This window comes from Triticum dicoccoides, chromosome 7A (assembly GCF_002162155.2).
Source record: "Triticum dicoccoides isolate Atlit2015 ecotype Zavitan chromosome 7A, WEW_v2.0, whole genome shotgun sequence".
NCBI classification, from domain to species: domain Eukaryota; kingdom Viridiplantae; phylum Streptophyta; class Magnoliopsida; order Poales; family Poaceae; genus Triticum; species Triticum dicoccoides.
This window is the reverse complement of record NC_041392.1, coordinates 121011546-121023172: the sequence shown is the minus strand read 5'-3', so window position 1 is coordinate 121023172 and position 11627 is coordinate 121011546.

The following is an 11627-nucleotide window of genomic DNA, read 5'->3' as shown; positions in this document are numbered from 1 at the left end:
AGAGTTTGAAAATGGGACCTTTAGTACCGGTTCGTGGCACGAACCGGGACTAAAGGTCTCAACCCCATTAGTCCCGGTTTGTACCTCAAACCGGGACTAAAGGTCTAATCTTTAGTCCCAGTTTGAGGCACGAACCGGGACCAATGGTTGTGGGCCAGGAGCGAGGCCCATTGGTCCCGGTTCATCCCACCAGCCGGTACCAAAAAGTCCAGATGAACCGGGACCAATGGCCCACGTGGCCCGGCCGGCCCCCTGGGCTCACGAACCGGGACCAATGCCCCCATTGGTCCCGGTTCTGGACTGAACCGGGACTAATGGGCTGACCCGGCCTGGACCAAAGCCCTGTTTTCTACTAGTGAATAGCAACAAGTTGAATAGATATCCCTGTATAAACAGAGGCAAAAAAGGAATCAATTACTGGCTAATAAAGGAGGATGAAACATGCGGCCACAAAAATGGTAATCCCGCCAATCCCTAACAAGTGTTGCAGTTTTGAAATAAGGTCAGTAGTTAATTCTGAGAGTCGCATCAATTACTGGCTTATAAAGGGGGTGATGCTGAATTTGTTGTAACAAAGCAACAAGCATCATGTCTGGGTTGGTCCCATTTTTGTTCACTACTTAATGGGAAAAGAAAGCAATACAATAACTTCAATTCATCATTTATTTAAAACAGTACCAATACAAGTAGCACAACATCTCAAAGCACATTACACAATCGTGTGGATGAAGGCCTGTACTGATCTTTCATTAGACGACCAACATAAAATATGAATCTACCAACACGAATAGGAAACCCAATCAAGTTTTGTGCAGGTGCACTGAAATCAAGCAAAGTTGTGGGTGTGACATTTAAGTTTTCTATAGCAACAAGTTGAATAGATATCCCTGTTTTAAGAGGCAAAAAAGAAAACCATTACTGGCCAATAAAGGAGGATGAAACATGCGGCCACAAAAAGAAGCATCTACCTTATCTTGATGGAAAACAAAGTATAGGACAGTGGCATTTCTAAAACAGTTGCATTGATTCATATTAATAAAGAAATTCTTTTAAAACAGATCAGTAGTTAATTCTGATATTAACAACAGCAAAATAGCTGCATGGGACATGCCAGCACCATGTGCGTCCACACGTATAAATGGGTGATGCAGAGTATGTAGCCAAGCAGCATATGCGCTGGTCCCATATTTGTTCTCTTTGAACCTTCTTCCTATGTGAGGGCAGCAAATCTAGTTGTGCACAAACTACCCGACCCCCCAGTTTCTGTCCCTTTTCAACAAAGAGATCGGTTCCTTACAGATGTGTGTACTAGGTTACCCCCTTTTTCCCTTTTCGACCTACAAAGCGGCTGGATAGCCAGTCTATACTACTTTCCGCCCCTCCTTTCCTCATTGAACCACGTCCTAGATTCTTTCTCCAGCCCACCGCACCCTTCTTTCCTCTTTGAACCAAGACCTAGATTCGACTACAGATCGAAAAAGATCCACATGCAGCTAAAGCAACGACAGTTTCAAAGAAACTTATACCTTAGGGTCATCGGGATGTGGTAAGGCGTGCGGCGGGAGGCCGGATCTGCCCACACTACATACGGTAGCGAGGAAGAAGGGGTCAGTGGCCCTCCCGCACAGGCGCTGGGTGAACGAGAACAGCATAGCCGGCAGTGGATTGCCTCCCTCACCGAAGGCGATAGAGTGAACGATGCACCTCCTCCCCTTCCCGGTGCGATGGGATACGGACGCCTCCTTCACCAGCTGTGAGGGGGGAGAAAGAGACAAGAGGCCAATGAAGTCTTGTTTAGATCAGGTGAAGAGAGGGTGAGAGACTGTGAATATAGCAAACCCTAGCAAATGAACGTTGAGCCTCCAGCGTGTAACATATATGTAGTGCGGCGAGCGTGTGGAGAGTGCAAACCCTAGCGAACAAGCGCTGAGGCTCCCGCTTATATATATACTACTGTAGTAGGGCCTGAGCTCCGGTGCCTTCACTACACCTGCTTTTGGCTGTATGACAGGTGAGCAAGCCACATTTTGGGCCCACCTGTCGTAAAACCCTAGCGAAAATTGCACCAATGTGAAAGACGACTGCGTCTCCAACACAACCAAGGTGAACTGACGAAGGATATCATCATTGTGCATAAGAAGCAAAGAGCACTGATGGAAGACAGCTTGTTTTTCATCGAAAATCGATCAGCTTCACCAGCCGACGCAACCATGAGGCGCAACCATGAGCATCGATAGGTCATCGTGGTGATGCATCATCCATTTGGCATCAAGTTTGGGTGAGGCACCTAAGAAGTTCGACAAATCCTCACTGTGGTCTGTTTCTTCTCAGTAATCAAGCTCGAGGAAGGAAGAACCACGTGGCAGAGGACAGTGAGGCGGAACAACAATGGCCATCCAATTTTGTGCAGTTCCACTAAAATTGAGGAAGACATGCTCGGGTATGGAGACACGCATCGCTGTTTCCAAAAATATAAAAAAGGGTTAGCAACGACATCTCAATTGTCAATAAGAATTAATGAAAAGTACACCAACAAACAGAAGCATCATAATTATCTTGATGGGAACTAAACCAGGATACCCAAGAAAAAAAGCATTTCTTCATTTAACCAATGATAGTACTACCACCATATGGACAATGACCGCACAACCACCATGTACTTTTTGTCGAAACAACATGTATACCTCCACCGAGGCATAAATCAGGACAACTTTTTGAGTGGCATTTCCTCTATAATAGTACTAGTAGGTGATGTTGGACCAGCCGATGAACCCTATCTACTTTGCATGGGGAGCTGGGGAGTAGTCGCATAGAAGAAAACCCGCACGCAGCGACCGGGGGAGCTGGAGCAGTACAAGAAGTTATACCTCAGGTGGGCGAGATGTCGTTTAGGCAGGCGGGCGGGATCTACCCACACGGCAGCAGTGAACAAGGGCGCGGAGGATCTTCGTCCGCGCCAGCGCCGGCTCCGAGAGGACGGTGCGCATCGGCTTCCACCGTCGCCGATGGCGACAATGCCAACGCCGCACCTCCTCACCTCCCGCAGCAGACGGGATTCGGCCGGATCTGTGACCACCGGCGAGGAGAGAGATAGAGTGGACACTGTCATCTTGTTTTGATATGGAGAGGGTGAGAGAGCGAGACGCGAGAAACGCTATCAAACAAGAGCCTATAATGGAGTGAGAAAATCTCTCCATAGCAGTGGTTTTAAATAGAATACGCGCGTTCCCAGAAAAAAGAAACGAAAACTGGAGGACAATTTTTTAAGGGTCTGTCTAGGACACATCTAGATGTGACATAGTTATGTCACATATAAGTTGATGTCCACTCTGTTTGTGGTCTTTTCCTAGTTTTTTTGTTTCTTCTTGCTACATTATATACTTGTGGGAGCTTAGATGCGATATCCTTAAATAACATAAAGATGTGAATTAGACAAACTGATTTTCTAACGTACAAAGAAAGAAAACTCGATCCAAAACACCCCCCGCTTCCAGGTCACGAGAGTCGTCGCGCACACACACATAGACATAGACACGCATATCCGTGTTTACGTAAAATTCCATTTCCATCTCCATCTCCAATCATATTTGTCCAACTGGCACATTATTTACGTTGTTAATTATATACGCAGCAATATTAACGTACAACATCTCTTGTTTATGCATGTCCGGACCGCTGCCACGTCCGGTCCAACCCGAACCCCCTTCATCACCTGCGCATGCTTCCCACCCGAAACGGTCAGTGCCGCATTCATGCCCGGCCAAAGCAGATGCGACCTCTCACTAGCGCCGTCATTGAAGCGGCGCGCCGACCGAGAGAGCGTCGCCGGCGCCACTTTCGGGTGCACGCGGCTGCTCTGCGTTCAAAGGTCGAAATAGCCAGCTACAACATGCGTGATCTCTTCTAGTAGTATGTTCTTGGGAGTCCGTGCTATAGCTAGCTGTCCTCCCCCAACTCGTCAATCTCTTCCAGTAGTGCTAGTACTCCACGGCGCAATCCATCGACAAGCAGGCGGGAAAGTTATGGTATACTACTCGGTTTGCGGTGAGTGGCATGCCGAGCGACCGTGTGGGGTCGAGCCGTGGAGGAAGGTGAGACACGAACACGACAGAGGTGATTTAAACGTTGGTTTTGCTCGATGGCGCGATCCAACAAAACGAAACATTGGTTTCTCTCCGTTTCCATTTTTTCTCTGGAAAAACGGAAACTTTTCCACTCCATTTTCTTTCCTATTCCAAGGTTGCCCCGTTACAACATTCCATCAAATACAAAGGAAAACTAACACACATGCTGATGCATCTCAATGATTCACAGATCATAGCCAATATTTACTTCACAACTAAAGAAAAAAGTTGTGAGAGCGTGTACGATAGAAAAACTACTGATGGGGTCACTACGACTTAAACCCTAAACCCTAAACATGATTTAATTTCCTAGCCAGGTAGAACCTATCGAAGGAATGTGCTAGAGGGAGATTCTTTAGTGAGAATGTCAGCAACAATAGAAGCAGCACTCTTTGGTTCTCCACCTTCTGGTACCTCTTGATCCATAGCACTTTGCATGTCGGGAAGGAAAGATGGATGGCACCCTCGGATCATATGATGCTTTTGTGAAGGTCCACTAAAATCGACCTGAGCATCCCTGATGGCAAAGATATTGAAGAAGTGTGATTAGAATAATAGTACTGGCACTAGTTCATGAGACATAAACTCATCACAAATAGAAGCCGATAGAAGTAGAGAAAGATCGACATGGAGATGGAGCTACGGCAATGGAGCAAGCCGGCTCCAAAAGGAAGATGGACTACCTGGGACGTCGAGCTGTAGCTAGAAGGGCGGTTGGGACGTGGCATCGGCCCATACCGCGGTGACCCCCGATTGGGACGCACCAACTGTGGGTTTTCTCCCTCGCCGATGTCGACCGCGTCTACGCAGAACATTGTTCCCTTCCCCCAGCTGGGGGATCAGGCCCGTCGTTCTATGCTTGTGAAGAGAGGAACCTAAGCAAGCAGGCCCGTCGTTCTATGGTTGTTTGAAATTAAAGCCATATTAACCGGAGAGGAGGCAGCATGGACTAGCATTACTTTGTTGTGTCCCGTCAACTTGCCGAATGAGGAGAAGGTTGCAGGACGGGAGAAGCTTGCGCGCGGTGGCTCGCAGGACAAGGAGAAACTTTTTACTAATGCAAGCTCTCCCTCGCTCAGGCGGTGGACGTGCAACAGTTAATTCGGTGTCAGATTGCCAGAAGCATACACTATACTACTAGTGCTATTATTGTTCGACTTCCCAAACAGCCAAGCGCAAAGTTTACTAGTACTGCTACTATAGTCCATAAAGGTACGTACTATACTAGTACTAGGAACTGGATGGAGGAGCGTCTGCACTCTTATTATAATTTTGAAATGTGATAAAGCAATCTTCAACACATTTGGTTCTCTTCGAGGGTTCTCGCATGTGATAATGGAAGTTGATTGCATGGAACACTCGCCACAATTCTCGCTTAATTCTGGCTGATATCCTGTTACAAATAGTAGTGCTCAGTAAGATTTCCTCTTTTTTGTTATTCAGCATGTAAACAGGTCAGCAAACCTTGCGGCGCATCTTCGTGTGAACCGTGCTTGCTGCACTTTGAATGTGGCCGAGAGCTGGCTTGATGAAACACCTCGCTTCCTACTTCTTTTTCGCGGGGTACCTCGCTTCCTAGTGACCAGTGTCTTGGCTGATCGTCCTAAGAATTCTTATATATGAATAAAGCTCTCTCATTTACCCGCAAAAAAGATTAAGCCATATTAACCGGAAAGGAGGGAGTATGGATTAGCACTACTTTTTGGTTGTCCCGTCAACTCGCAGAACAAGGGGAAGCTTGCAGGACAAGGTGAAGATCGCTTATGCCTTTTGACTAATGCAACCTACCCTCGATGGACACGCATCAGTCCATTCAGTGCCAGATTGTTAGAGGCATACACTGTAGTACCCAACATTCAGAGTACCATCATTGTTTGACTTCACAAAGGGGCGAAGAGCCAAGCGCAGTAGTATGCGTACTTGGTTTTGCACCTTCATACTACTCCACCCTCCGTCACAGATTACCGGGCGCGCTTCATTATGATGCATTTCTCTCAATGCATTTCCACCACCAGAGAGACTTTAGACGCGTTTGGTTTAATGCTCAATTAATTAGGGCGTGGTAACCACAATCAAGTCCACAATTTTCTCTCCATGTACTGTACTACTACGGAGTGCATGCATGTGTGTACCCGGGGTGGAAGCACTGGATGCATGTGTGTACGCATTATTCCCTCTAGTAAAAGACGTCGTGCTATAACTGCCAATGCTATTTTTAGGCCGATCGCTAGTCGCCTTGGTCCCACAGATTTTTTTTCTTTTTTTTCAAGCACGCTGTATAAACAGTGACGAATGGAGTAGTATGAGCGGATTCAAAGAAGAGCGTATTGCTGGTTGCTTCTTTAGAGCAACTTACAGTGGGAAAGGTGGGGCTTATTATTCGACTGCTCATTACTCACTATTAATGCGACGCAACGACCATGCTGAGCCTCCCATGTGGTTGTGCACTACCCCCTCGGTTCCTAAATATACTCCGGAGTATTTCACTTTCTAGAGATTTCAACGAGTGACTACTCAAATATTTGTCTTTTTAGAGATTTCAAATGGACTGGCACATACGGATGTATATAAACATATTTTAGAGTGTAGATTCACTCATTTTGCTCCGTTTGTAGTCAATCATTGAAATCTCTTTTAAGACGAATAGAATATTTAGGAACGGAGGGAGTACACATACGAAGCAAAATGAGTGAATCTACACTCTAGAATATGCCCGTTTGAAATTTGTAAAAAGACAAATATTTAGGAACGAAGGAGTATAATTTTGTGCATGGCACATGGACCCGGATGATGAAGAGGCTTCTGGCAATGCTATCAAGCTTCCATCATTTGTTTACATAATTGACGTACTATAGAAATAATTTTCCAGCGACATGAAATTGTATAATAGTGTGAGCTTTCAGCTTTTGTTTCGCGGGTCTTGCCATCGATGCTCTTTCGAAAACAATAAAAAACTAACTTCCTTGCTAATGCATGTCAATTATTAGCAGATCAGAGCTAATAATTACATCACAACTGAAGACAAAGTTGTGAGAAGGTGTTAAATTAAAATTGATCCATGCTTTCAGTGGCAGCAACGTCCCCCCAGCTCTGTCTAAATCAACAAGGCATGTTGGGAAAAAAAGGTAGCTGGCTGGAGCATGCAACATTCCGATCATTTTGTGCAGTTCCACTAAAATAGAGCTGAGCGCCCCTGTTCCAAAGATATCAAGTGTGATTATGATAATAGAGGACTGCTGATGAAACAATAAACACACAAATAGAAGCCGGTCACCTTTGCAGTCTCTCTTAGGACTAACTAGTTGGAGAATATTAGGCTCGGAGTTGGATGAGGAGGATAGAGCAAAACCAATCTCCCTTTGTGCAGTTGCACTGAAATGTAGAGAAGTTGCCCGTGTGACATTTTAGTACAACTGCACAAAACACTCTTAAGAAAAAAGTGATTTGTGCAGTTCACCGAAAGGTCGCAATAGCAACGAGGTGAAATGGATAGCCCTGTTTGCAAAAAAGAGGTAGAAAGGAAACAATTACTGGCCAATAACAGTTGATGACACATGTGATGACAAAAAATAAGCATATTCCTTGTCCTAAGGGAAGATAACAACACGGTTGTGTTTGTCTAAAACGGTGTGAGGACGACAATGCAATATGGAAAGTACGCCGGACGAGCTACGTTTTGGGCAAAGAACTATGGAAGATCCACATGTAGCGACGTGGGAAAACGGGCAATGGAGCAAGGCCGAAGGGGATACCTGGAGGTCGTCGGGATGTAACTAGGTGAGCGGCGGCGGGCGAAATCTGCGAGCAGGTGGCGTAGGCCCTGCCGCGCCGGAGCTTGGTCAGAGAGAACGGCGTGTACCGCAGATCGGGACGTGCTGCCTCGGCCCCATCGAACGGAGAAACGATGCACTTCCTCCCTTTCCCCCGGCGGACGGGATGCGGCCGGATCAGTGACCAACCGTGAGAGACAGAGAGGCCACCGCACTCCCTTTCCCCCCGCGGACGGGATGCGGCCGGATCGGTGAACAACGGTGAGAGAGAGAGAGACGCCACCGCACTCCCTTTCCCTCGGCGGACGGGATTCGGCCGGATCAGTGACCAACAGTGAGAGAGAGAGAGAGGCCACCAGAGCCTTGTGTGAGATACTCTGAAGAGCGGACTACCTTTTCCTCCATAAAAATCGTTTTATATCATACGTGCCATTGAGCACTATAACTTTATTTAAAAATAACGCGGCAAGGTGTCAAGTCAAACTTTGTTTCATGCACGCGCGGTACACGACCTCCCTAGGTAAACAACTGCTATAGGCGTTCAAATTAGCACGTGGGCTGCCATTTCGTAAAGAAATGAGCTCCACCATGTACCCGCGCGGGTGTGGCTGGGCACGAAGCGTGAGTACGTGCACGGTGCACCTATTCTCTTCTTGTATACGTACACCACCTACGTGGGGTTGTGTGTGAGAGGTACAAACCTAGAGAGATATAGTGTGTGGGTTCTTGAGATTTTTTTTGTGTGTGGGGGGGGGGTCAATCAAAATATTTAACATATGCAATGTGTGTGAAATAGAGTCCTGGATATAACATATATATAGAGGGGGCGATCCACGAGAAGAGAGTGGAGGTATCATCGGCTTGACGTGTCCATAGAATCGAAGAGAGGGATGATGTGTGTGTGTGTGCGCGCGCGATCGATAAAGAGTGCCATCGAATTTGTGTGTGCCCACGTCAAAGATATAGAGTGGCTGGCCTACTGGAACGTGAGATGGGACATGTGTAGTTTGTCTCTGTGGCATGGATACCTACCTGCAGCGCTCGACTATCGGTGTGTGGTGGGGGAAGAGGGAGGCCCAATTAACTATAGAGGTACAATGGCTGGTATATGTGTGGAGGAGGAGAGAGGCCTACCTCATGTATTAAGGAGATCGATCTGCCTCATGTATTAAGGGAGATCGATCGACATCCATGCATATGTGCAGGAGATGAATAAGGTTGGGAGAGAGACAGAGCTAGAGTGTGGGAGGGGGTGGTAGTGGAGTTGCTTCTAACAAATGGTGGGACAGGCTTGCTAGACAAACGGAGGGCACACCCGCAATATCAATAAGAGAGGAGATGGTTGCTTGTTGTTTGTGCACGTGCGTGTGAGAGACGGGTCAGGAGGCATGCATGAATGATGAGGGGGGACAATGTGGCTGTGGTAAGCAGACGTAACTACATATAGGAAGATCAATCACCCTTTGTAAGAGAAAGGAGCGACATAACTTGTGAGGTACGTCGATCGATGGGGGGGTAGTTAAAGTCGATCTAGGTGTATGTTGGGAGATCGATCGGTATACATGCATGTGTGTGTTAGAAGCAAATGTGGCACGAGGAGAAGGATAGAGAGAGAGGGATGCATGTAGGAGGTGGTACGAGAGGCATACTATATCGAGGGGGAGGAGTGTGCGAGTACGAGAACGATGAAAAGAGTGGTGGGAGTGAGGCATGGACGGTGACAAGAGAAGAGGGGAAGCTTGTGTTTGTGCTAGGCACACCTGGCTAGAGAGGCATATCGATCGCTGTGTGCCGTAAAGAAGGAGCTGGGGGGCCTACACACACTGTGGGTGAACGACCTCAAGTGAAAAGACGAATTTGCGCATTGTATCTAGAGAATGCTGAGGGAGTGTGAGAGGGATGCGGGCGTGTGCATGCACAAGAGAAAGTTAGCACTAGCTACAAAGATAAGAGGGTTGTGTGGGTGTAAAAGACGAATAGAGATCATATATACTTCATTATAAAAAGCGAATTCGGATATTTGAAGAATTTATCATAGTGTTTCAAACCGACGGATGTGTGAATATATATAACGGTGATACACATGGTGTGGTTATGAACATGGTATACTACATTTAATATATTTTATCTCTACTCTTATAAAAAATGGAGTTGTTGATGATGGTGTGCCTGCCATCCTGCATTATAGGCCGTCTGATTTATATCTGGCGGATAGCAAAGAAACTATGATGGTTGAAGTTGGCAACAATCATGATTTTAGATTCTTATTGAAATAGAGAAACACATTCAAATTTAGTTCGAATTGCAGCGGTAGTATAGACATTTTGAATGCAATAAAATGTTGGTATGAGTAGGTTACTTGCATTATACAGCAAGCAAAAAAATTTAATTGGACATAACAGGGATTCATACTCCCTCCTTCCATCTATATAGGGTGTAATGAGATTTTTAAGACCTCCTTTGACTATTGACAAGATTAATAGTACATGACATGTACAATGTGAAAATTATATCATTGAAAGAACCTTTCACAAATGAATTTAACGGTGTGCTTTGTGTAAGTTGCATGTCATATATCATTGCTCTAATATTTGGTCAATGTTAGCATCGAAAAACGCATTAGGCCCTATATAGATGGAAGGAGGGAGTACTAGCTTTGAATAGCATTTGTATAGTAAAACGGGGCAAGACTCTCTCTTTGTGTGGTGTGAATAGTTTTATTTTTTTTGTTTTCTTTTTGGTTGAGGGAAGTGCGAATTGATTTGGTACGTACAAGTACAATATTACTACATGTTAGGCTTGTCTCTAAAATTCAACCCGCGTCTTGTTATATCCCGAAAATTCAGATATCATGCTCCCAAAACTGGCTCCTTCACAACCCGCGCCTTGCTATCCAAAAATTACAACGCATGCGAAAACTCCCACCAGCTGCCAAATCCCGACACGCGAAATCCCCCTTCTAACCCTAAGCCAAAAGGGTCGCTAGTTCAAATCAGTGGGGGTACTTCTGTAACACACCCTACATTTTGGACAAGCGTGTTCCTAAGTCATGCTTCACCCCCTCCCATCACCCCCTTTTCGCCATTCGAAATCCCAGGCCGCCATGACCTCTCCACTCCAGCTGCGAAACCCCACCCTCCTCCGTCCGCCACGTCATCGCCCTGCCCAGCCGGAGCCTCTTCCCCGACGACGTTGTCCACCGCAACAGCTCGACGCCCCTCGTCCACCTCCCGGATGAGGATCCATCGTCCATCTCGCCGTCCTGCCGGTTCAGCCGCCCCGTCCTCCACCTCCAAGGAGCTGCTCCGACGATCGCCTTGTCTATCGCGGCTGCTCCATCCCCACACTGCTGCCTTAACCTACTCCACCGGAACCGCAACATCCTCACCGACTCCTCGCACGAAGCCGAGGCCTACTCGGCACCACCAAAGAGGTTGTACACTAATCGCATCGCACCTTCTCCTTAACTCGACCTCCCAGCGACGACGGTGCTCCATCCCGCACCCCCATGGAGCGGCTACCTTGAAGCAGGCGCCACGGGCGACATCTCCATGGCGGCTCTCCCCCAGTGTGAGGCCCCTTCGGCGGCGGCGTCCATACCAGCCGGATCTGCTGCTACTACTCCGGCTCTCGCTCGCCCAGCTGCTGCTGGTGCTCTCCCGCTCGCTCGTGCTGCTGCTCTGCTCCGATTAAGCCACACTTCAGTCGACTGAATCGACTTTTGGGTCAGTCG